The following is a 6,473-nucleotide window of genomic DNA, read 5'->3' on the forward strand; positions in this document are numbered from 1 at the left end:
GGATCAACCAAATTGTTGTACGAGTTCTCACTTCTGAGACATCCAATTTTTTTCTTCAGACTGGAGAAAATGGAAAAATGTGAATTGTTTTAAAACGATCGCGCACTATTTGTCAATGCGTGACACAGATGGTTGATTGAACTGGAGGACATATAGTACTTTTGCGGCAGCGTTTAGAGTGAGGACTGTTTCAGATATGTACAGTGGCGCCGACTCGAGGGGGCCCAACCCCCCTAAAAATTCGTCATGGATGTGAGGAAAAAATGTGTCAGGCTTGTCGATTTTCCCCGGAGTGGACAGATATCGAGATTCGAGTTGTCAGGGTTCTAATGTTGATCGTATGACTCTTCTAAAATGCTTAAAAAACTTAATACTCACTACCAAGCTCACTACTTATGAAATTTCCCGGGGAAAGATCTCCGGTTTGGGCACCCCCAATTTTTTTGTAAGTCGGCATCCCTGGATATGTACTTGAAATGACGACGTTTTCCTTTCACAATCAGCGCGCAATCATTCCTTTTCTGCGCTTGTGTGGTGAGAAAGCAATTGCAAGTCACCGTCAGTTGAAGGAGACATGCGGTGGATGTGTGGAAAGTGCATTCGTGGGTGTCAAATGGAGGCAGAGCATCGAGTGGTCAATAAACCAAAACAGTCTTGGCGATTTTCATGTGAATTTCAAAACAAGACTCCTGAAGAAGCATTCGCCGGGGACATGGAAGCATGGCATCGCCAAATGAGTGAAAAATGTGTGCGTCAGAGGGGAATTTCGTCGAGAGAAATGGGACCAGTTTCATAGTTTTTCGGTGAGTACCTATGTACTTAGAAAATAGGTCTTAGCTCTCCAATGCACCTCGTATTTTGATGGAAATTTGCCGATAATCGGCGCAAAAAGTTATGGAATACAAATTATGATGGCAATATTTTACTCACTCACTCAATCACGTGAACTTCGTCCCCTGCTGTGCTGCTGTTTTCGCCAGGTTATCTACCAACTCCAACCACTCGCGCACTGATTTTTTCTTTCCTTTGAAAATTCTACAGCGTGCCCCGTGTACACCAAATAGTCACGTATCTACGCAAGGGCGTACCCAGGATCATAACTGGGGGGGGGGGCAAGCCATGGTCTAGGGGGGGGGGGAGGGGCAAGCCAAGTTGTGACATTTTAGCATGGCAAAGGTGAATGAAACCAACATTTAAAAAAAATAATAACAGCGCTTTATTAGTTTAAGAAATCATTTCCTTGAAAAAATATTCTATTTTAGTTACATATCTTATACTAATGCATATAATTTTTCGTGGGCTTAAATAAAATTTGTTGAATACTTTCGTTTTAATTCCATGCTGATTTTGCTTGAAGGCTTTTGCGATTTTTGCTTCTAAGGGAAGGGGAGGCAGCCGCCCCCCCTTTTCTTAGCCCCTCGCTGGGTACGCCCATGTATCTGCGGTAGTAGGTATATATCAGTGTTATGTCCGTCACACTGATGTTGACGAAGTTACAGACGTTGTGTAGACAAAGTTTCGCTAGCAGTGTAAGAGTAGTATGAAATGCCACAACAGTACGAGTCACAGAGTACGAGATGGTTAGTAGGACGTTGGGGAAGGAAATACCGTTGTACAGCGCAAGTTAGGAAGAAGGGAGGATCAACAATGGAAATAACGCGTGATTGAATAGAGCATCGAAACCGTCGAAAAGTCAAAAGGGGCAAGGTACTGTAACCAACGAATTTATTAATTAACAAGGAAAGTCGACTAGATGACAGGAAAAAGAATGGCCAATCAGCGATCAGAAGTGGTTGTCAAAAGGTGACGTTGTTTTTTGATGGGCTATGAAAAAAACTGCTAGGACAAATAAATTATTTCAAATGAATTTATAAGAAAACAATAATACATTTTAACATTGAGTTCAACGAAGTCTTATTTATTATTTTAAACGGAAACTCTATTTTTATTGTTTTTACGAAAACATATCGGACTTATTTTCGTGACGTCATGAGTTTGTCTTTCACTCGCGTGACGTGTGACTCGCTCTCGGGAACTGCGATGCTCTTCTGAAGTTTGTTGGCAGCCGTTGTCGAGTTCAGAGGTCAGCTACCTATCACTATTCGTTTCATATGCAATCCATTACTGTTTCATTTTAGTGTTTGAGGTATCAGTGTATTTGCTGTAATTAATGCCGATAATTATTCGTGGGTGCATTGCTTTATTAATAAATGTTCCACATTAGATTATATTTACCCTTTGGGAAGAACCTCAAGGTTTGAAGTAAGTGTTTTAGTGACATTTTCGCCAGTGATATGTGAGCTTTAATCGTTCCTGCCAAAGATACGAGGATAGTGGGATTACTATTCCGATCCGTTCTTTACTGTTACAACTAATTCACTTTCTCAGGTCCGATTGCTATTGTGAAACGAGATACGCGTAAATTGTTCACCATTGATTGCGATGCCTAGTAATCTAGTTTCAGTAATGCTGTCAGCATATCTCACGTATCATACGGTGATGACATTTCCCTAGCAGCGATTCATTTTGTCACTAAGGTGGATTCAGATTAATTTGGCCAGATTTTAGTATTTCTGCATTGGTGATGAAGTGCCAATGTCATTCGTGCGAGTTACTCGGGTGATTTCTTATGGGTTTTGATAAAAGCAAATAGAATAATGATTTGCCCCAAATCGTTGGCTGAAAACGATTGTTATTCGAGTTTTCACGTCTTCGTAGATCATGCCGCAGGAAAACCTCTGAAAGAATATTCGGGTCCTCGTCACCAAGGTAGTTGAATTTTCGTAACACTGTCCCATTTGACCGTCGATTGCCTCATCAGTCACATTGTGTTATGCGGTGTGTTTATTATACTTCTCTTAGAGAGTTTAAATAAATGCCTTTCTTTTGTCTATTTGGCGTGTGGTTGTAATTGCTTCAAATTGTCACAGTTATTTGCGATTTACCCCAGAAGTCAACCAATCAAGCATTTCAGTTTTCTTTTTTGATTTCTTCTTCTTTACCGTTGCATATGAGTGGTCTGAGAAGTCAATATAGATAGGCGATTGAATAATTTAGTGGATTAGCTATCATTTTGGCCTAACTTCGTTTCTTATCTAAACTTTTCCGTAATCTAAGCAGACGGGTGTTGCTGCGATAACTTGTCATAGTTCAGCGTTAAGTAATGCATTTTGTTATATCGGCTCGTGCATGATAGAATTATATTTATATGCATAGGCGGATTTAGGGGGGGGGGGCGAGGGCACGTGACCCCTCCAGACTCTTAGCAAATAGACAAGATTTTTAATACGGTTTTAATGACGTTCGTTTTATTTTGTGTATTATGAAGCCTCGATCATTTAATTTCATATTGATAGCTTTCATATCAAACTAAAGAGAATATTTTCCACAGTATGGTTGCATTTTGTTTTTAATCTCAAATATGAGAAGGCCTATCAGACCCTTGTGCCCCCCCCCCCCAGAAAATAATCCTGGATCCGCCCCTCTTAATATGCGTTTATTTTCTAATTATTTCCAGTGGCTCGAGTTCATGTGAAAGTGGTGGTTCTGTGGCCAATTACGAGTGCATTTTTTTGGGAATTCTTTTGCATTGGATATCTATGCTGCACATTAAATGGTAAGTACAGTTCTTTTTTTCAATATTATGCCACATTTCATTAAGTTGCATGCCAAAACATAAGCCATTTGTATGCTAGTACTTTATCTTGAAGCCAGAAACAGAAGCTTTTTTTAATGGGGGAGGGGTCGATAAACGAAGTTTTATTTTTGTTTGCCTTGTTCCTCCGTGAATGGAATTCTTTACAAAAATCAAATACCTGATAAGACGCATGTAACTTTGTGCTTTCTTTGGGGGCAGAAGATCGGTTCCTTAGCAACATCCAGCGGCGCGGCGCAGCCAGGGGGGTGCGGGGGGTCCGGACACCCCCCGAAATATTTAAACACAATTATTTTCCATCACAAAAGGTAACAAAATATTGAAAAATCATGAATTTACTAAATATTTCTTTAACTTTCGATTATGGAAAGTGTTAACATTAGTTTAAAACCCTTTACTTATCCTGTTTTTCACCTGGTTTTGGAACCGAAAGAAATTCCTGGCTACGTAAGGGCAACATAAACAAGTTTACGTATCAATGTTATGTAGTAGTGGGTCTCCTGATATCTTTCGATAATATTTTAGCGTGGTAAAAAATCTTAGTTGCCCTTTAGAAATTTACTGAAAATCAAGTTATCTTCAACGAGATTTCTTCCTCGCTACGCCCTGAGCTTTTCATATTTTCTTGCGTTGGTGCATACGGTATGGTGAAATGTCTGGCAAAGGCTCCTAACGAAATCGTTCAATTCTACCGAATGTATTTAGTTATACAGTCAGTTATAAGGATTCCATGTGATTAAGAGATCTCTGAAATAAATAGTCGTGTTTAACGCTTCAATTACAATTCAAGATGTTTTTTTTACCCTAAAGGATCGTCATCGTAAATTTATTGTTTTACAAAATTATTCAAACGGGAATTCTTGAGTCGCATATTTCCAAATTTTCAGGTTAGAAGAAGCATTGCCTCTGTTCAAAGAAAAGAAACTTGAATGTTTGGAACACTTTGGTTGAAAATGCGATCAAATAATTGTAACTTGATCGTTTATACCTCTGCATCGTTAACTTTACGTAAGAAAGACGGTGATTATTAGGTGCATTGACGGGAGTTATATTGTTTCGCAATGCTTTAGCGGTTCGAAAGACTGGTTTTTGTAGGTCCGTATCCTTTTAAATGTTGACCTTGTTGATGCAGCTGAGACTTCCAGCATAATCCGTTGCCAACCTGATCTTTCTTCTCATATCACTGTCAGAGCTATTCCCATCGCCAATAGTCGCCGGTCAGAAGTGGCAACCGTTCTTGGCCAACACTGATCGTGAATAATACACCCACCTCAACAATCGACTCGCTCCTGCTGTGACTGTTTTAGGGGGGTCGCAGAGTTCATTACCCCTCCCCCCTTAAATTTTATTTTTCACATTTTCTGTTGTGTGAAACATTAATATTTTATATTTATTTCAAACCTCAAGTTGGGAGATTTAGGGGGATTACCCCCATACTTATTGATACCTATGATGCAGATATGTTTTTTTAGGAGGGTTACAAAATCTAACACTGGACTTACACGTTTGAGATTTTTTTCATTACAAATTATCCTGAGAAGTCAAAAATCAGCAGGATCACAACTTGACCTTATCTTTCTTTTTCATTTCATTGTCAGAGGTGCAGCACTGTTCAATGACCAATAATTTCAGGCATGAAGTTCTCGGTTGTTATTTCTTTCGCCAAGAGTCTTTACTTCTGAAATATTCCGTTTATCCGTATTCTGAAGTTGTTTTACTTGTGTTCCCGATGACAATTTGGCCCTGTGGCGCTGCGCTGCGTGTTCGGCTACCGCGGACTTATGGTTAGTACAGACATCCATCCCCAGTCGAACTGATTGCTCTCTGGCGTTCCTCAAGGCGTCTGTCCACTGATCTGCCGATGCAGTTCTCCCCTCAGGTTTGGCAAGGAATGCGGTCGGCCCCTTCAACTTATAGAGGAGCTCTATCCTTGACGGTTTTGAATAGATGTTTCATCTGCACGCGGGGAGAGAAGATTGTCCTCAACTGAAATTTTGGAAATGTTTCCTACTCTGTCAGTTTGTGTCTCTTATGCTGATATCTACGGTATGGCCTAACGTATTTCATACGCTAACAACTTAATAGTTCACTACTTCCTAATGAATTTAGCATATTAAGCAATCCGTGTAATAAGGACATCCTTGCTATTGATACTTGCACATAGTGCCTAAATAGCCTATCCGGCTATTACTTTTTACCCCTGCAGGTACCTATACGCACGATATTGTTTCCAAAGTTATTGAAACGGGATTTCTCGTGTCGCACATATCCAGATTTGTAATAATTGCCCCCGCAACGAGGAAAAATAGACTGTTAAAGACATGGCTGGAAATAAGTGTTATCATCAGAGTTACTGACGTGAATTTTAGTATTTCACAAAGTTTTGGCGGTTCCAAAGGCTCGTTTGTGTCAGTCCTTCTTTTTAAGGTTGATCTTGTTACTGCAGCTACGACTTCCAACATAATCCGTTATCAACCTGTTCTTTCTATTCATGTCACCGTCAGAGGTAATTATTCCTATCGCCAATAGTTCGACTGACGCATGAAGTTCTAGGTCATCATTTATCTTTTGCCAAGAATTTTCCCTTCTACAATAATTAGTGAGAAGTTTTGTTTCTTGAGTAATTTGCCGATGGCATTTACCAACTTACTAGATTTTTTAAAAGTTCTTTTTCTGCTAAAAATTCATTTGGTAGGTACGTGCTTAATTAGTTTTATGTCCGACCGCGTCGTTCTTGTACCACTCCTCCAACCTCTTGTCTGCTTATAGTTTGGTCATCTCATCCTTCCTTGTTCTCCAAATATCGCACATGCTCGTA

This window comes from Ischnura elegans, chromosome 8 (genome assembly GCF_921293095.1).
Source record: "Ischnura elegans chromosome 8, ioIscEleg1.1, whole genome shotgun sequence".
NCBI lineage: Eukaryota > Metazoa > Arthropoda > Insecta > Odonata > Coenagrionidae > Ischnura > Ischnura elegans.